We start from the raw sequence: 20,912 nt of genomic DNA on the forward strand, positions 1-20,912 counted from the left end.
CTGCACCCGTGTGCAGGTCATTGGGAATGTTGGCATCAGACTGGGTAGGTTGTTCTGCATAATTCAGAAAAAATGTGTTGCTAACTTATAATCATTATTATCTATAAGTTCTTTCATAGGTGATGTTTGAGATGTATATTAATGCATAAATTGTTACTAGTATGTGCATAAATTAGTAATTCTGTGTATTATATATAAGTTTGCATGTAGACATGCAATTGCTGGTGCACATGTCCCTATTTATAGTGTAATTATTGTACTGAAGTTGCTATATACATAAACAAAACAAACAAACAAAATTAATCACCTATTTGAGTGTCTCGTTGTTGTGATCCTTGAACCTGTGACCCGAGTCGAATGATATCATCAATCATGTCTACGAAGGTCTCAACTAACTGGAGTTGTTTTGATACTAATTTGCGGTGAGCCCATTCAAGCGTTGCACGGTACTTGTCAACCTCTTCGTCATGAGCTTTCAACAAAGAGTCAAAACTAGAGCGGTATGATGGTGTCAAGTCTTTAATGCGAGGAACATGAATATGGAACGTATCATTTGTTGGTTGTTTAGGAGCAGCAACGTAGCATGTGTTTGTCCTGCTATGGAACTAATCAAACAGTAACAAACACACGTAGTTACTAATCAAATAGTAACAAAACATAAAAAAATGTGTGCATAAATTGCATAAAAGAATCTGTTTTTGAATATGGGAATGAACTTACATGACAATGACCATACGTTTCGCCAGCATGACGAGGCTTCCTCCTATCAGCCTTGGTCAGTGCATCAATTGTCTCTTTGTCAAAGTATTTAATACGTGGAGTGTCATATTTGTTCTCTAGAGCTTCCTCGTAATGAAGATGGTCTAGATCATATATCTGAGAAAATTATAAACAAATAACATACATCAACAAATATTTTTATCTGAAAGTTTGCCTAATTACATTATACGAATATGAACATAATAGTCACAGGAATTACCACAATGACTTTGGAGCACCCATATATCATAACTGTGACATGATTAGTGTTCCTTTTATGCCATTTTGCAGCAGCCTCACACAAATAGCTAAATACTAGCTGGCACCAATTGATGTCTGGGAGCCGGTCCATGTATTCTGTCATCAGAACTTCATTGTTGGAGATTGACCATGAAGAAGTCGGGAACAACAGCCAGTTGAATAAAATAAGGAAGAAACACCTGATGGTTAGATCATCGTCACGACCCTTGACAAATATTTCCTATAGGGTGGCAATATCAAACTCATCCTTCGATATTTTGAGTTCTTTCCTAAGCCTTCCAGCAGCATCAACTTCTCCGTACCAATCCATAAACGGTTTCCCCTTTCAGCACTGGGCAAACCAAGAATTAGACGAACAGTCTCCTTTGTTATCTTTAACTCCTTTCCTGGGCCAGGTTGTATGGTGTAACGCCCTGAATTTGGGGGTAGAATTTTTTCTTCTTTTCTCTCACCAAATTCAGGCGTTACCCTTTTCTTTTTTCTCGTTCCCTCGCTAAACCTTGATCTTTTCCAAAGTTATAGCGGGTTTTGGCTTTAGACCCCGTGTAAAGCAAAACCTTAAAATACTTTATTTTGGGTGATGCACCATGCCGAACCATGCATACTTTTGATTGTTTAAAAATGTGAAAGCATTCATCCAAAGAAAATTAGATTTTAGAAAAAGAAAACCCTTTTCTTTTTCTCTCCCTCTCTCCCTTTCCCATTTCGGCCCAGCCGCCCCCCTTGCGCGCCGGCCCAGCTGGCGGCCCAGCCGCCCCCCCCTTCTCCCCCCCGCGTGGGCCTCCCGGCCGGCCCAGCCGCGCCTCCCCCCTCCCCTCCCGCGTGGGCCTCCCGGCCGGCCCAGCCGCGCGCCCCCCTCCCCCCCTTTCGGCCCAGCCGGCCCAACCGCCCCCCTCCCTTTTCCTTTTCCAAAAATCCCTCCCGCGGGCCCCGCCCGTCATTCTCTCACCCTCTCTCTCCCCAAACCCTAGCGCCGCCGCCCCTGCGCGCCGCCGCCGCCGTTCCCGCCCACGGTGAGGCCCCCTCCCCTCCCCTCCCCTCTCTCCCCCTTCCTCGACCGCCCCTTCCCCGCCCCCGCGCCGTCTCGCTCCGGCGAGCCCGCCCCGCCTCGGCCGCCCCCTCCCCGGCCGCCCCCGGCTGCGCCCCGCCCCAGCCGCCCCCGGCCGCGCCCGGCGAGCCCGCCCCCCGCCTCGCCGCCCCCGGCCGCGTCCGACGAGCCCCGCCCCCGTCCCGCGTCCGGCCGCCCTCGCCCGGCCTCGCTCCGGCGAGCCCGCCCCGCCTCGGCCGTCCCCTCCCCGGCCGCCCCCGGCTGCGCCCCGACCCGGCCGTCCCCGGCCGCGCTCGGCGAGCCCACCCTCGCCCCTCCCCGCGCCCGCGCGCGCGCCGGCGAGCCGCCCGGCCGCGCCGCGCCCCGGCGGCCCTCCCCGCGCCGTCTCGCTCCGGCTCGCCCAGCCCCGCCCTCGTCCGGCGAGCCCGCTCCGCCCCGCCCCGCCCCGCCCCCGTCGCTCGGCTCGGCCGCCCGGCTCGGCCGGCCCTCGCCGCGCCAAGCCCCGGCTCGGCCGCCCCGCCCGCTCGGCCCGGCTCCCTGGCCGCCCCGGCGACTCGCGCCGCCCCGTGCCCGGCCGCCCCCCGGCGAGCCGCGCTTGGCCCTGCCCGGCCGCCCTCCGGCGAGCCGTCCCGCCCCGCCTCGTGCTCGGCCGCCCCCGTGCCCCGGTTCGACCGCCCGCGCCCGCGCCCGGCCTTGCCCGGCCGCGTCCTCGCTCGCTCGTGCTCGCTTGCCCCGGCGTGCTTGCCCGCTCGCCCCGTCGTGCCTTGCTCGCGTCGTGTCGGCCCCTGCGTGGCCTCGAGCTTGGCCCAGCGTGCCTATGGCGCGCGGCTTTGAGCTCGGCTAGCGCTCGGCCCCGACGTGCGCACGGCTAGTCCGTGGCGTGTGCGTGCGGCCTCGTGCGCGTACCCGCGTAGTGCGCGTGCCTTGGCACGACCCGTCGTGCCCCGTCTACCCCCCCCCCCCCGTGTCCTATGCGCGTTAACCCCATGTTTATATTAATAAGCTAGGAGTCTCAATTTGGAAATTGGTTACGTTAGTTAATTTGTATAACTAATCATCTATCTCGTTCAATGTTAATCTACTAAAAGTGGTCGCGATTACATTAGTGCATGTAGCTAATTCTTTTGTTAGAACCAATTAAAACTAGAGCACGTGACGTCTAGTCATTCGTTTACCTGTAGTGCCCCTCGAGCATAAGCCTTAACCCTTGCGAGACCTTCCCTCGTTTCTTTCTAACCATGGTAAATTCATTATCGTATGTGGTATTCTATGCATATTTGCTTTACTTGTTCTCTTGTATGGTGTACTGTTGGTTTCCTAATTTCAATGGATGGATGTATGTATGTTTGCACTCGCTTAGAGAACGATCCGGTTGAAGAGCCCGAGGAACTCGCAGGAGAAGCCCCTGAGCAGCAGTCGGTTGGTGGAGGCAAGTGTCCCTTGACCTATCTCTGTCCTATTCATTCTTTAATTCACCTCCCGCTTTACACATTTATGCCTAAGGATTGACTAGCTTTTGTTATCCATGTCCTTGTTTACCTATCTGGGTTGGATTATTATTGTTTAGCTTTATGCTATTGCTCAAACTCTAATCAATGAACATGATGAGATTATCTGTGATACGCTGTTTTCCCTTCTCTTATTATGATGTTATACTTGTGGTCTTCAAGGGGACTCGAGCGGTTTCTCGAGTGCCTCTCCGTAAGGACCTGTTCTATGGATGACCGCCCGGGAAAACAGTGCAACCATGAGGGTGGAATGGGATGCCCTTAGCTGAATAATTAGAGGATCCGGGGTGTAGTTCGCTTCGCCGTCGTGCCGTCAATGGGGCTCGGTGTATGCGGCTCGCTCTGCCAAGGTTGATTTGTCCCTTGGGGAGGAGTGCGGTACATTTAGGAAACCTAACGGGCGGCTACAGCCCCGGGGAATCTTTGTAAAGGCTACGTAGTGATGCCCTGCTAGGCCACCTAGGTAGTGGTCAATGGGGAGTAGCTCTCTCCAGGCAGAAAGGGAATCACGGCTTGTGGGTAAAGTGCACAACCTCTGCAGAGTGTTTGAAAACTGATATATCAGCCGTGCTCGCGGTTATGAGCGGCCAAGGGAGCTCCAGTGATTAGTGGTACTTGATCAGAGACATTATGGTACAGGTGGCTATGAGATCGATGGCTTTGGTTATGACTATGGTGCTGGTAAGTGGTACTCTTTCCGTTTGGAAAGAAGTACGTTTGGGTTAATAACGTGGGTTAAATCTAAAACTTGGCTTTCTCTACTAGTTATCATAATCTGACCAACTAAAAGCAACTGCTTGACTTACCCCCACATAAAGCTAGTCCACTACAGCCAAACAGGATACTTGCTGAGTATGTTGATGTGTACTCACCCTTGCTCTACACACCAAACCCCCCCATCCCCAGGTTGTCAGCATTGCAACCACTGCTCAGGCGAAGATGAAGCTGTGGAAGGAGACTTCCAGGAGTTCCAAGACTACGACGAGTTCTAGGTGTGGGTTAGCGGCAACCCCCAGTCGGCTGCCTGTGAAGGCCGCGGTTATCTACGTTTCTTTTCCGCACTTTGATTTATTGTAAGAACTATATGGACGTCTCAGACGTATGATGTAATCAACTATTATTTCCCTTTTAATACTATTTTGAGCACTGTGTGATGATGTTCATGTTATGTAACTGCTGTGTACGTGAATAACTGATCCTGGCACGTACATGGTTCGCATTCGGTTTGCCTTCTAAAAACCGGGTGTGACATAAGTGGTATCAAAGCCGTGCTGACTGTAGGACCGCTAACCTAGAATAGAATGGTCGTTCTAAGGACTATAGACCTCTGTCCCTGCCTTGACTTTGATATCCCTTCAAAAGTTGGTCATACCGACCAAACCTATGTTCTACTATATATTATACCTTGCTGAAAATCATGTTTTATCCTAATCCTTCATTTATTTATGGTTCATTACTTGCTGGTCATATTGATTCTGTTCTCACCCTTTTGCTTGCGATGTCTTTTGTAGATGGCTCGACTTAGACACACTGCACGAAAGTCCGTCATCCCCTTCTTACCCTCCCGCCTTGCTGAGCGTCCGCTTCGTCGTCCCGTGGCCGGACAGTCCAGCCACTTGGAGAGACTGCACCACCGCCTGCATGAGGAGCAGGAACGTCGACGACAGGAGCAGCAGGGCTCTTCCTTCTCGCTCCATCAGGAGATAGAGTCCGTGAGGAGCTGCTCCCCCGTGCTTCCTCTGGAGGCGCCCCCTGCACCACCACTGGGCGCCCCAGCTTCTGGAGTAGCTGCTGGAGGAGACCCAGACGACGGAGATGGCGACGACAGCTCGAGCCACGACACCGACCTTTCTGCTAACCATGAGCCGGAAGGATGGGTTGCTCGACCCGTCACTCGCGACGCTGCTCGCGGGTGTCACTTCCATGATGCGCTCGATACCCTGCTACGTCGGGCACTTAACCGGCATACTTGGTCCATCGAGTATCGCTGTGTGGTCTACCAGCACAGTCGCGGGGTCTACCCGGACCGCTGGGAGGCAACCTGCTTGGTGCGCCGTCCGGAGAACAGTCTCCAGGGTGCGGAGGCCTGCTCAGAGCACTATTCTATCTCTGAGCGGGACTCAGCTGAGGCAGCCATGCAAGATGCTGCACGGCGTGCGCTTTCGCACTACTGCTCGGTTTTCGGTGGGGTAGCTGACGGCCTTGACCTGAAGTATTACCCCCGCCGTCCATCTGGCAGCACAGGAGGCGTGATTGTCTCACCTGTCGGTGAGGGCAATCCTAGGTTGAGCAGCACAGTCAACCTAGCCGCCGTGCTAAACACGGAGCTAGACCATGCATTAGACGAGCTGAGTAGGGCTCGTGCTGAGATCGCCCTGCTGCGGGCTGAGCGCGCGGAACGTCGTCACCTGGATGATGGTTCCCCCGCTCCCGTCGGGACTCAGCACCCGTACCGCTCACCTCGGCGTGGACACCAGTCTTATGGCAATCCCGACTGCAAGACCAAGATAACTCTAGAACCATAGATCGTTAGAGTTGGATCTTGTAATTAATACGAAATATATACGTAGAAGCTACAGTCTTAGCGTTAGTCTCGGTCTTAGTTAGTCTTAGTTAGACAGGGTAGTTTGCTATATCCTGTGCATCTATGTTTGTCATGATGAACTATGTTCGGTTTGGATCTTTGTAATGACTGTCACCAGAGTGTGGGTATCCCCTGCATTTTGGTTTACCTATTATGTTAATGGAGTTAGTTATATAGTTGGGAAACCTTTTATTCCACTTTCCTCTTTGTCTGAGAAGCTGTGTGGTCTGTGTTGGAGATCAGTGAAGATGCTCATCTGTTCAGTGCTGTTGAAGAATTCTATACTCTTTTCTTATGCTGCAAGATTTGCCAGATCAGTTCTGATGTGTGGTTGCATTCTGTAGATGTCAGAGAACAGGCGCAGAGGAGGAAGGCGTGCTCAGCAGGAGCGAGCCGCTCAACAGGAGGAGGTGCCCCAGCAGCAGCACCTGCCGCCCCCGCCCCCGATGTCGATCGAGCAGATGTTTCTGATGCAGACTCAGGCAGTTCAAGCCATCGGTCAGACTCTGGCCGCCATTCAGCAGCATCAGCAGCAGCAGCAGGCCCCACCTCAGCCTCAGATGCCTCAGATGCCCAGAGACAAGCGTGCTGAATTCATGAGAGGTCATCCACCAACGTTCGGTCATTCTTCTGACCCCATGGATGCTGAAGACTGGCTGCGCACTGTGGAGCGGGAGTTGCATACCGCTCAGTGCGATGACAGGGAGAAAGTCCTGTATGGTCCCCGTCTGTTGAGAGGAGCAGCCCAATCATGGTGGGAGTCTTACCTCGCCACCCATGCCCACCCTGACGCCATCACCTGGGAAGAGTTCAGAGGAAGCTTTCGTCAGTACCATGTTCCTGCAGGTCTGATGACAGTGAAGAAGGAGGAGTTCCTGGCCCTCAAGCAAGGGTCATCGTCTGTCAGTGAGTACCGGGACAGGTTTCTGCAATTGTCTCGCTATGCTCCTGAAGATGTCAACACCGACGCCAAGCGACAGTACCGTTTCCTGAGAGGCTTGGTTGACCCTCTTCAGTATCAGCTGATGAATCACACCTTCCCAACATTCCAGCACCTGATTGACAGAGCAATCATGACAGAGAGGAAGCGTAAGGAGATGGAGGATCGTAAGTGCAAAATCAGTGGACCCCAGCCTGGAAGCAGCAGTCGTCCTCGTTTCTCAAGCAATCAACCTCAGCAGTTCAGGCAGAACCAGCGTCCACCTTAGCAGCATCAGCAGTTTCAAAGGCAGTATCCTCAGCACCAGTACCAGAACCGTCAGAGCAATCAGTCAGGAGGTCAGTTTCAGAGGCAGAATCAGCAGGCACCCCGCCTTCCTGCCCCAACAGCCCAGCAGAACAGTCAGGCAGCACCAGCTCAGGTTGGAAACAGAGCATGTTTCCACTGTGGAGAGCAAGGCCACTTGGTGATGCAATGTCCGAAGAAGGCAGACCAGCAGCAGTCAGGCCCCAATGCCCCAGCGAAGCAGAATGTGCCTCAGCCTGGAGCAGGCAATCGCTCTCAGCCGCGCTATAATCATGGAAGGCTGAACCACTTGGAGGCTGAAGCAGTTCAGGAGACCCCCGACATGATAGTAGGTATGTTCCCAGTCGACTCCCATACTGCAGAAGTGTTATTTGATACTGGAGCAACGCATTCTTTCATTACTGCATCATGGGTAGAAGCACATAATCTTCCAATTACTACCATGTCAACCCCCATTCAAATTGACTCAGCCGGTGGTAGAATTCGAGCCGATAGCATTTGTTTGAATATAAGTGTGGAAATAAGGGGGATAGCGTTTCTCGCCAACCTTATAGTGATGGGTACTCAGGGAATAGATGTCATCCTAGGGATGAATTGGCTAGATAAGTATCAGGCAGTTATCAGTTGTGATAAAAGGACAATCAAGTTGGTGTCCCCACTAGGAGAGGAAGTGGTGACCGAGTTAGTCCCGCCTGAGCCAAAGAAAGGAAGTTGTTATCAGATAGCTGTTGATAGCAGTGAAGCAGACCCAATTGAGAGTATCAAGGTTGTGTCCGAGTTCCCGTATGTGTTTCCAAAGGACTTACCGGGTATGCCACCAGAGCGGAAAGTTGAGTTTGCCATAGAGCTTCTTCCTGGAACCGCCCCCATCTTTAAGAGAGCTTACAGAATATCTGGACCAGAGTTGGTTGAACTTAAGGAGCAGATTGATGAGCTGTCAGAGAAAGGTTACATCCGGCCAAGCACCTCGCCTTGGGCCGCTCCTGTCTTGTTCGTGGAAAAGAAAGATGGCACCAAAAGGATGTGTATCGATTATCGAGCTTTGAATGAAGTCACGATCAAGAACAAGTATCCCTTGCCCAGAATAGAAGATCTGTTCGACCAGTTGAGAGGAGCCAGTGTGTTCTCCAAGATTGATCTGAGGTCAGGTTATCATCAGCTCAGGATCCGACCTTCGGACATTCCGAAGACGGCATTCATTACCAAGTATGGTTTGTATGAGTTCACAGTGATGTCTTTTGGTTTGACCAATGCGCCAGCGTTCTTCATGAACTTGATGAATAGTGTATTCATGGATTATCTCGACAAGTTTGTGGTGGTATTCATTGATGACATTCTGGTTTATTCTCAAAGCGAAGAAGAGCACGCAGATCATTTGAAGATGGTATTGCAGAGATTGCGAGAGCACCAGTTGTATGCAAAGTTGAGCAAGTGTGAGTTCTAGATCAGTGAAGTCCTGTTCTTGGGTCACATAATCAACAAAGAAGGATTGGCTGTGGATCCGAAGAAAGTGGCAGACATTCTGAACTGGAAAGCGCCAACAGATGCTCGAGGAATCAAGAGTTTCATTGGAATGGCCGGATATTATCGGCGATTCATTGAAGGGTTTTCGAAGATTGCGAAACCAATGACAGCGTTGCTAGGCAACAAAGTTGAGTTCAAGTGGACCCAGAAATGTCAAGAGGCCTTTGAAGCGCTGAAAGAGAAGTTGACTACAGCGCCTGTCCTAGTCTTGCCTGATGTGCACAAGCCCTTCTCGGTGTATTGTGATGCTTGTTACACAGGTCTGGGATGTGTGTTGATGCAAGAGGGAAGAGTTGTGGCTTACTCGTCCCGACAGCTGAAGGTTCATGAGAAGAATTACCCAATCCATGATCTAGAGTTGGCAGCAGTGGTTCATGCACTGAAGACATGGAGGCACTATTTGTATGGACAGAAATGCGATGTTTACACAGACCACAAGAGTCTGAAGTACATATTCACTCAGTCAGAGTTGAACATGAGGCAACGAAGATGGTTAGAGTTGATCAAAGACTATGAGTTGGAGATCCATTACCATCTAGGCAAAGCAAACGTAGTGGCAGATGCTTTGAGCAGAAAGAGTCAAGTCAATCTGATGGTCGCTCGTCCGATGCCTTATGAGTTGGCCAAGGAGTTCGACAGGTTGAGTCTCGGATTTTTGAACAATTCGCGAGGAGTCACAGTTGAGTTGGAACCTACCTTAGAGCGCGAAATCAAAGAAGCGCAGAAGAATGATGAGAAAATCAGTGAGATCCGGCGACTGATTCTAGATGGCAGAGGCAAAGATTTTCGAGAAGATGCAGAAGGCGTGATATGGTTCAAAGACCGCTTGTGTGTTCCCAATGTCCAGTCTATTCGGGAGTTAATTCTCAAGGAAGCTCATGAGACAGCCTATTCGATTCACCCTGGCAGTGAGAAGATGTATCAGGATCTGAAGAAGAAATTCTGGTGGTACGGAATGAAGAGGGAAATCGCAGAGCATGTGGCTATGTGCGATAGTTGCCGAAGGATTAAGGCAGAGCACCAGAAACCTGCTGGATTGTTGCAACCGTTGCAGATCCCTCAGTGGAAATGGGATGAAATTGGTATGGATTTCATAGTCGGATTGCCTCGCACTCGAGCCGGCTACGATTCCATTTGGGTAGTAGTGGACCGCTTGACCAAGTCATCCCACTTCATACCTGTCAAGACCAACTACAGCAGTGCAGTATTGGCAGAAATGTATATGTCTCGGATCGTTTGTCTTCATGGTGTGCCAAAGAAGATAGTGTCAGACAGAGGAACGCAGTTCACCTCTCATTTCTGGCAGCAGTTGCATGAAGCTTTGGGCACACATCTGAATTTCAGTTCAGCTTATCATCCGCAGACAGATGGCCAGACCGAAAGGACCAACCAAATTCTTGAGGATATGCTGAGAGCCTGTGCGTTGCAAGATCAGTCCGGATGGGACAAGAGATTGCCTTATGCAGAGTTTTCCTATAACAACAGTTACCAGGCCAGTTTGAAGATGTCACCATTTCAGGCGCTCTATGGAAGGAGTTGTAGAACTCCGTTGCAATGGGATCAGCCTGGAGAAAAGCAGGTGTTTGGGCCAGACATTCTGCTTGAAGCCGAAGAGAACATCAAGATGGTCCGAGAGAATCTGAAGATAGCGCAATCGAGGCAGCGAAGCTATGCAGACACAAGAAGAAGAGAGCTGAGTTTCGAAGTCGGAGACTTCGTCTATCTGAAAGTGTCACCGATCAGAGGAGTCAAGAGGTTCAGAGTCAAAGGCAAGCTAGCACCCCGCTACATTGGTCCGTACCAAATCCTCTCAAGGCGTGGAGAAGTGGCCTATCAGCTCAGTCTGCCAGAGAATCTGTCCGCAGTGCATGATGTCTTTCATGTGTCTCAGTTGAAGAAGTGCTTGCGTGTGCCAGAAGAGCAGTTGCCAGTGGAAGGTCTTGAAGTCCAAGAGGACTTGACCTACGTTGAGAAACCAGTGCAAATCCTTGAGGTTGCAGACAGAGTCACCCGAAGGAAGACCATCAGAATGTGCAAAGTCAGATGGAATCACCATTCAGAGGAAGAAGCAACCTGGGAGCGTGAAGATGATCTGATGGCTAAATACCCTGAGCTCTTTGCTAGCCAACCCTGAATCTCGAGGGCGAGATTCTTTTAAGGGGGATAGGTTTGTAACGCCCTGAATTTGGGGGTAGAATTTTTTCTTCTTTTCTCTCACCAAATTCAGGCGTTACCCTTTTCTTTTTGTCTCGTTCCCTCGCTAAACCTTGATCTTTTCCAAAGTTATAGCGGGTTTTGGCTTTAGACCCCGTGTAAAGCAAAACCTTAAAATACTTTATTTTGGGTGATGCACCATGCCGAACCATGCATACTTTTGATTGTTTAAAAATGTGAAAGCATTCATCCAAAGAAAATTAGATTTTAGAAAAAGAAAACCCTTTTCTTTTTCTCTCCCTCTATCCCTTTCCCATTTTGGCCCAGCCCCCCCCCTTGCGCGCCGGCCCCCTGCCTCGCCGCCCCCGGCCGCGTCCGACGAGCCCCGCCCCCGTCCCGCGTCCGGCCGCCCTCGCCCGGCCTCGCTCCGGCGAGCCCGCCCCGCCTCGGCCGTCCTCTCCCCGGCCGCCCCCGGCTGCGCCCCACCCCGGCCGCCCCCGACCGCGCCCGGCGAGCCCGCCCTCGCCCCTACCCGCGCCCGCGCGCGCGCCGGCGAGCCGCCCGGCCGCGTCTCGCTCCGGCTCGCCCAGCCCCGCCCTCGTCCGGCGAGCCCGCTCCGCCCCGCCCCCGTCGCTCAGCTCGGCCGCCCGGCTCGGCCGGCCCTCGCCGCGCCAAGCCCCGGCTCGGCCGCCCCGCCCGCTCGGCCCGGCTCCCTGGCCGCCCCGGCGACTCGCGCCGCCCCGTGCCCGGCCGCCCCCCGGCGAGCCGCGCTCGGCCCTGCCCGGCCGCCCTCCGGCGAGCCGTCCCGCCCCGCCTCGTGCTCGGCCGCCCCCGTGCCCCGGTTCGACCGCCCGCGCCCGCGCCCGGCCTCGCCCGGCCTCGCCCGGCCGCGTCCTCGCTCGCTCGTGCTCGCTTGCCCCGGAGTGCTTGCCCGCTCGCCCCGTCGTGCCTTGCTCGCGTCGTGTCGGCCCCTGCGTGGCCTCGAGCTTGGCCCAGCGTGCCTATGGCGCGCGGCTTTGAGCTCGGCTAGCGCTCGGCCCCGACGTGCGCACGGCTAGTCCGTGGCGTGTGCGTGCGGCCTCGCGCGCGTACCCGCGTAGTGCGCGTGCCTTGGCACGACCCGTCGTGCCCCGTCTACCCCCAGACGCCCCGTCTACCCCCCCCCCCCCCCCCGTGTCCTATGCACGCTAACCCCATGTTTATATTAATAAGCTAGGAGTCTCAATTTGGAAATTGGTTACGTTAGTTAATTTGTATAACTAATCATCTATCTCGTTCAATGTTAATCTACTAAAAGTGGTCGCGATTACATTAGTGCATGTAGCTAATTCTTTTGTTAGAACCAATTAAAACTAGAGCACGTGACGTCTAGTCATTCGTTTACCTGTAGTGCCCCTCGAGCATAAGCCTTAACCCTTGCGAGACCTTCCCTCGTTTCTTTCTAACCATGGTAAATTCATTATCGTATGTGGTATTCTATGCATATTTGCTTTACTTGTTCTCTTGTATGGTATACTGTTGGTTTCCTAATTTCAATGGATGGATGTATGTATGTTTGCACTCGCTTAGAGAACGATCCGGTTGAAGAGCCCGAGGAACTCGCAGGAGAAGCCCCTGAGCAGCAGTCGGTTGGTGGAGGCAAGTGTCCCTTGACCTATCTCTGTCCTATTCATTCTTTAATTCACCTCCCGCTTTACACATTTATGCCTAAGGATTGACTAGCTTTTGTTATCCATGTCCTTGTTTACCTATCTGGGTTGGATTATTATTGTTTAGCTTTATGCTATTGCTCAAACTCTAATCAATGAACATGATGAGATTATCTATGATACGTTGTTTTCCCTTCTCTTATTATGATGTTATACTTGTGGTCTTCAAGGGGGCTCGAGCGATTTCTCGAGTGCCTCTCCGTAAGGACCTGTTCTATGGATGACCGCCCGGGAAAACAGTGCAACCATGAGGGTGGAATGGGATGCCCTTACCTGAATAATTAGAGGATCCGAGGTGTAGTTCGCTTCGCCGTCGTGCCGTCAATGGGGCTCGGTGTATGCGGCTCGCTCTGCCAAGGTTGATTTGTCCCTTTGGGAGGAGTGCGGTACATTTAGGAAACCTAACGGGTGGCTACAGCCCCGGGGAATCTTTGTAAAGGCTACGTAGTGATGCCCTGCTAGGCCACCTAGGTAGTGGTCAATGGGGAGTAGCTCTCTCCGGGCAGAAAGGGAATCACGGCTTGTGGGTAAAGTGCACAACCTCTGCAGAGTGTTTGAAAACTGATATATCAGCCGTGCTCGCGGTTATGAGCGGCCAAGGGAGCTCCAGTGATTAGTGGTACTTGATCAGAGACATTATGGTACAGGTGGCTATGAGATCGATGGCTTTGGTTATGACTATGGTGCTGGTAAGTGGTACTCTTTCCGTTTGGAAAGAAGTACGTTTGGGTTAATAACGTGGGTTAAATCTAAAACTTGGCTTTCTCTACTAGTAATAATAATCTGACCAACTAAAAGCAACTGCTTGACTTACCCCCACATAAAGCTAGTCCACTACAGCTAAACAGGATACTTGCTGAGTATGTTGATGTGTACTCACCCTTGCTCTACACACCAAACCCCCCCATCCCCAGGTTGTCAGCATTGCAACCACTGCTCAGGCGAAGATGAAGCTGTGGAAGGAGACTTCCAGGAGTTCCAAGACTACGACGAGTTCTAGGTGTGGGTTAGCGGCAACCCCCAGTCGGCTGCCTGTGAAGGCCGCAGTTATCTACGTTTCTTTTCCGCACTTTGATTTATTGTAAGAACTATATGGACGTCTCAGACGTATGATGTAATCAACTATTATTTCCCTTTTAATACTATTTTGAGCACTGTGTGATGATGTCCATGTTATATAACTGCTGTGTACGTGAATAACTGATCCTGACACGTACATGGTTCGCATTCGGTTTGCCTTCTAAAAACCGGGTGTGACATATGGTCATGTCAACTGGATCAAGCTTGTCCATCAACCAATTCATTAACGATCCAACAGTAAGGCCATCTATTGACATTTCCAGTATACTTTGGAAGCCTTTCCTCGCTAGAGCCTCGCGTTGACGGTCAATCATTATCCATATAGACAATATGACATCATACGGAATGCAACAGATGTTCAGTTTCTGTATGAAAACATATAGAAACATGTAAACAAATATAATAAAAAATGATTGATCCCAATAATGCATGATGCTATGATGAAAAAGGCATAAAAACAACATGTATGATTTTGATTCATAAATACTAAATGAAGACGACATAGAATACCAATTAACAACATGTAGTTAACTGACCCAACGTGATTAGGTAGCAAATATATAGATTGTATCTATATTATGAACGTAATATCAATCAAAATTTTTATGAATTATTTATTATTGTATTATGATCAATAACTGTTGCAATAGTAATAACATTAGATGTTATTGTCACCAACCTATGTTCTTCTTTCTTTGGTTTTCTTTTCACTTCTATTCTTCACCACACTTCTTTCTTTGGTTTTCTTCTTTCTTTGGCATCAAAACTAATGTCCATCTCTGTAAATAATTATTGTCATAACTACGTACGTAATCAGCATAAGAGCGAACATATTTTGTCATAACTATATAAAAAATTAAGAGAAGAATGTGAGTCTCTGTTAAGTAATTAGCATAAGTGCAAACGTCATCCAACTGCCTACGTGTATAATACATTTATGCATTACTAATATGAGTCTGTAAATTAATTAGTATCATAAATGTGAACGTAATCCGCATAAATACTGCAAGATTTTGCCAAAACAATATAAATGTGTACCATTATGTATGTTTGATTCCAATTAATTAAAAACAAAATGTGCATAATAATTGCACACCAAACATAATTTAGGGTTCCGCTATCCGTTATTTGGGGTTTAATATTATGAACACCATACAAGATATTAGAACAGAATTTTAGATTGCAATCTAAACCCTAGACAGCTCGATTGCAACAATAACAGATGTAAAAACTCGTAACTGGGTACACCTTCAAATCCGATGAACAGATTAGGTCACTGAAAGATGCTACATGAAAAATGACGAATTGCACGAGGTCGCTTGCAATGTTAGTAAACATCTTTGAAAACCCCAATGCGAATAAACTATGAAATGGATCGGTTTAGATACTATGAAAGGGGAAATCTGCGAGCGACGACACCAGCCGAGTATTCACACTAGCGAATGAATATCAACTTTGGGAGGAGCGGCGGACCGAAAAAACTTACCGTCGATGGAACTAACGGTCGACTCCGCAGCTAGAGGTGGGTGACGGCGAAATGCCCTATTCGGCGCGCCGTCGAATCCCGCTGCTGGAGAAGATTCACTGTGCGCCGAAGACAGCTTCGCTCGCCTCCCAGTCGCCTAGACGCAGAGAAGAAATGGAAAACACGGACTATGCGGAGGAGACGAGGTGGCGGTTGTTTAGGAAGCCTGCGCCAAGATTGAAGGTGGGGCACGTGTGGGTTGATTTGTTTCCTAATTGATGTTGGTTGTGGGTGGGTCTGAGTTGCAAATTGGTGGAGTCAAACCAACTAATTTGGATCAGGGCTTCTGTTTGTTAATGTGAGCCCAGGGCTCTAAATATATAAACTATATATATATATCTAGATCTAAAACGACTATTATTTTAGGACAGATGAAGTATTAATATAAGTATAAATGAAAACCGTAGCACACATACTTTACTAGTTTATTAATATATAACAGTAGTAAAACACGTTTTCTTGTCCCATTTGTGGAGGTTATATATGAAGACACGATTGGATGAAAGAACTGCATTTAAGATGACTCTGAAGATTCCTAGAGCAACTTCAAAAGGTTGTTAAAAATTTTAACCCAAAAACTGATTATTAAGAGTAGGCTAAAAAGTTTTAAGAGTGAATCATGATAGGTACTTCAATCGTTCCTCTAAATGTGACATGTGGCGCAATCTGTACAGTCGTTGGGGTTCCTCTAAATGTGACATGTGGCACAATCTGTACAGTCGTCGGGAGGCTGTGGATGATCCGATACGTTGAAGAATGGATTGGGGAGGGATGGAACACACTGTGGATGCGGGCCGTGATTTTTTTGGAGAAGAATGATGGAGCTGTTGGAGTAAGAAAAACCACTATTCTTAACTAATATCTGTTTTGTGGTTAGTTTACACGTTCTTTTGGAGTTGCTGTTAGGCAATATGAAATTGTTCACTAGGTGAGTGCCCGTGCGTTGCAACGGAAACATATAATACCATAAAAAATTATGTATAAATGTGTTTTATATTGATACGAGAAAAGATAGTGAAGATAAGCTAGCAGAAATTTGCATCCAATGTTATTGAGAAGTGTCTTACGTTTGGTTCTCATGAGCAACGACAGATTCTGATCAATGAAATGCTTGGTAGTTGGCACAACTGATGAGAATGAACCGTTACATGTTTGTTTTCAACAATGATTCTCAGCTCACCTTTTTATTTTAAAATCAGTAGTTGGCACAACCACTCTATAGCATAGCTCAAAGCACAGAAGCAGACGCCTAAGAAACACAACACCCGCTGGTACCAGCGCAGCGTGTTGCCGGCAGGTGGCACAATGACGCGCAAGACATTATGGTGCTGGCTACCACCTCCTTGGACATCTTCAGGAACAGGTCCATGTTGTGGTGGTACCAGCCATTTTGCCTCACTCCTATGGATGTTGCTCTGCAGGGCAGGCGAGTTCTTGGTTTTGCTCTCAGCTTGCTGCTCATCGTCGGACCAGTCGCCATCACGTCACGCATGGCTAGGCCCTCATAATCCTCACCTGACTTGGTCGAGTGTTCATTTGTAGAGCCAACATCTATCTGCAAGTACCCTGTGACGTGGAAGAACATTAACTTTGCAGTGTTAGGAGGTGCTGAAAAGATAAGGAAAACAAAAAACCAAATTGTTGAACACTAACATAAATCGCCCATACATCGTGCATGTGCAGCATGTCTCTTTCTTCATCGGAGGTCTTCATCAGTTTCAGCATCACGAGGGTCGTCAAATTAAAACATATATATAGGTATATGCTCGTGCTTTGTCATGGGAATAAAAAACTATCACAAAACATTGTTACGAAAAGTATAGTAAGATAACAACACCTTACCCCTTGAATCTTCTGTTACAGCACCTTACCTGGTTCAAAATACAGGCAACATGTATTAAATAATTGTGTGTCGTGTAGACAGAAAGGGCATGTTTGGTTATGTCCCCAGGCAAACTTGCCTGGCCAGGCAGGATTCTCAGGTGTTGGATTTTGTTCGCCTGAGGTTGAGATATGCTTACTAGAATAATTTTCTTTTACCAAAAGGAGAGGATAAGACCATATGACTGAAATGAAGAGGCTTTAGGGATCAAAATAGTTTTGGATGGAGAACCTCTTTCAAGTTTGCCCAAGAATGAATTTAGTCTCTCGGAATACACCAGAAACTGCACCAAATTATAAAATGATAAAATATTAGTAAGTAAAACTCTAGATGACTAATATCCTTTTTTTGCAAGATGCATAAAACATTACAGCGTTCTAGAGTTTCAGCTACTTATGTGAATAGAACAACAGTGTTACTAATAGTACAATCAATTAGTAATTGGTAGTATCATTGATCAATGTTATTCTTAGTCGAAAAATGGAAGCATGACTACTGTAAATGAGCAAAGTTTTGACATCAAATGCCATTTTATCAGACATAGAGAATTACTAAATTAGCAATGGTCATAAGGAGTAATCAGATTTAAATGCTACCAAGAGCAAAAATTCCAGCACATACAACTATTACTCGGTATACATCATAATAAAATGATAAAATATTAGTCGATATGCAGCATAATAAAATGATAGACTATTAATCAGTATACATCATAATAAAATGATAAATTATTAGTAAGTAAAACTCTAGAATGACCAATATCCATTTTTGCAAGATGCATAAAACATTACTAAGGTGCTGCTGTGACACCCCAGTGTCACCTAGGGTTTCTCTCAAAATGCCAAACCAAGAACCATCATTTTATGTGAACCAAAGTAAGCATGAGCATCAAATTAACTTAAGAATGAAGAATTCCCCAAGTATATACTTAAAAGTATCATGATCAAACAAATGGGTCCTTCAAAAAGGTAATAATGTTGCAACCCTAATAAAAACCCTAAGTGAGCCCCATGAGCAAAATTCAAGAAAATAAGGAAAAGGGTATGAAAAATTTAAAATCATGACTTGAGCCAATTATAAACATTGAAGTATATTCATTAAGCAACAAGAAAGGTTGAGAAAGCTTGGCCAAAATAACTCAAATAAAACTCCAAATCAAGCTTCTCATGTGGGGACTTAATGGGAATTCTGAATTTCAGAATTCTGTTCAGACCTTGAGCGAAAGATCGAGGATGTTCACCTTGATCCCTAACTCGAATCCTAATGGCCCCATTAACAAAAATGTGCCTAACTAACCCCTCTGTCGTGTGCCAGAAGATGGCATTGGGACGCGTGCCTCGGACACGTCAAACCAGAGATCTTCTCCCTGTGTGTGGCAGTGAGACAAACATGATTTCTCACCTCTCTATCTCTTAATCCAGTCAGCAAAACCTTCTAGCCTCCACACACAAATGACAAAGGGACCTGAGAGGAAGAGATCTCTCAACGGGATCATGGCCATAATCTCAAAGATTTGGGGCCAATACGCGCTTGAACTTGACCTCTCTCTGCGCTGCCTCGTGCTCGACGCTGTGCTAGGCGCCAGAGCGCGCACTGGCGTTCGCCGCGCACGCCCCAAGCGCTTGTCAGAGCCCCGCCCTCGGCCGTGCTCGCCCGCGCCTATAAAGCCTCCCCGGGCGCGCCTCACTTCACCCCGCGCTCACCATCACCGGCCAGCCACCCCTCCTTTGCTCCGGCGAGCTCTTTTCCGCCCGCCATTGCCGCCAGAGCTTCGACCACCGTGGCCAGCCCACTCCAGCCACCCCCAAGTCGAGCCAGTGCTTCGGCTAGCTCCGCCAGTGGCCCGTGAAGCTTTCCAAGCCCTCGGACCAGGCCGGACTTCACCGGAAGCCCGAGATCGACTTCACCGGACTTCGGTCTTCCGCCGCCGAGCGTGGACCGAGCTAACCAGTGAGTCTTCGTCTAATTCCTTGCACCCACATCTTCTCTGGCATCCCGTGAAGCTCTCTGACCCGTTCAATTGAACTATCGCGCCGTGAGCAGGCCGGACTCCTCGCCGCCGACGAGCATCCCCGCCTGCGCACGTGGACCGGCCAACTCCGACCATCCCCGACGGCGACCCGCACACCGTTGTGATCCCCGAGACCTCCCCTACGTCCTCGACCACTTCACTGGAGCAATCTCGCCGCCGGTAAGCCCCTCCGCCCTTTCTTCCGCCGCGGTTACTGTTTAAGTTAGGAGAAGGACCTCGGGTTAGGATTAAAAGAACTCGAGGGGTTTTCTATAACGTCAGTGACTCATTTGAATAGTAGCCCAGGGACTGATCCGCGAAGAAAACTTAAAACACCCGCCAGGGACCCCAGTGCAAAGTAGTTTTCCATTTAATCAATTCTGTTAATCTTTTTAAAATAACCAGAGAACTTAGAAAATCCATAACTTGATGAATTCTTAATAAAAAGTTGTCAAACTAATTTTGCTAGATCCTAAATATTATGAACTATCATTTAAAAATGATAAACCCTATGCTTTCTGTTCTGAATTTTAGAGTTTAAAATTAAAAACAGAAACTGACCAAACCTTGTTTAATTAAGGAAAATTAGTTTTTCTTCTGTGCTGAACCTAAGAAAATTTGTAGATGTTCAAACCTCACTTAAGCACTGTTTAAAAATAGTAGGAACCCCAGTATTGAAGAATATAGTGTAGATATTCATTTAAAGCTATTTTGCCCAAAACTTAGGAAAAATCAGAAAGGCATTGGAAATTAATGAACAGTGAGTAAAATTATTTTTCCTAGTTTTCTTAAGTAACAAAGAATCTATGAAAAATAAAGAAACCATTACTCCAGATCAGTTTTAAATTAAAATGTTTTATTTAGCATTACTTGAACTGAAAATCATTTATTAGAATTTCAAAACTATACCCAAAATGGATAATAAAAATCCTGTGGACTTACAACCACCAGAACCCCACTGCAAAAATAATGAACACCTCTGCCCAACATTTTAAGTAAGGAAAATAAATATAAGATGATAATGAGGCATTTTCCAAATAAATCATGAATAACCCCTAATGATGCAATAATGGGCAACCAAAAATTGGCTAAGTCCATAATGAGATAAACCACCAGAGAAAAATGCAAACCCATGAAAAAGGAGCAAAATCATGCCTATTGCTAATAATTTATGAGAAAGGCCACTTAATCCAATTAATGCATACCACCCCTTCCCTTAAGCAAAAAGATGCCAAACTTCAGAATGATTTCTCTTGCACAAAACAAAAACTAAGAAAAATAAGAACTCGGTTGTTTGATATTTTTCAAATATAGTGGTAGTAGAAAGCACCTCTTTGGCTAGAAACTTGAGAAAACCATAGTAAAATAACTAAAAGGTATTAAGGACTAGAAATTTGTATCAAGTCATGTTATAGCACATAAAAGCCAGCAAAAATAAGTTTTAGAGAATTACCCACTGTTAAATAATAGTTGTAGTTCAAAGCACCCCTTCTGCCCTAAAATTTGGAAATTTTGTCTAGAGAAAACTATTCACCTTCTAACCCCCAAATTTTGCGGCAAAGAAATACACACCAATACCAAGCCGCTGTAATTTTTACAGAATTTGTGGAATTTTATTTAA

At 48.0% G+C, this 20,912-nt stretch overlaps 1 pseudogene; it reads right to left on the bottom strand.

Moving 5' to 3' along the window:
* Positions 1-16,647: 16,647 nt before the first annotated feature.
* LOC109941870 (P-loop NTPase domain-containing protein LPA1-like) lies at positions 16,648-17,130 on the bottom strand (annotated as a pseudogene).
* Positions 17,131-20,912: the final 3,782 nt, after the last annotated feature.

Source organism: Zea mays, chromosome 8, assembly GCF_902167145.1.
Source record: "Zea mays cultivar B73 chromosome 8, Zm-B73-REFERENCE-NAM-5.0, whole genome shotgun sequence".
NCBI classification, from domain to species: Eukaryota; Viridiplantae; Streptophyta; class Magnoliopsida; order Poales; family Poaceae; genus Zea; species Zea mays.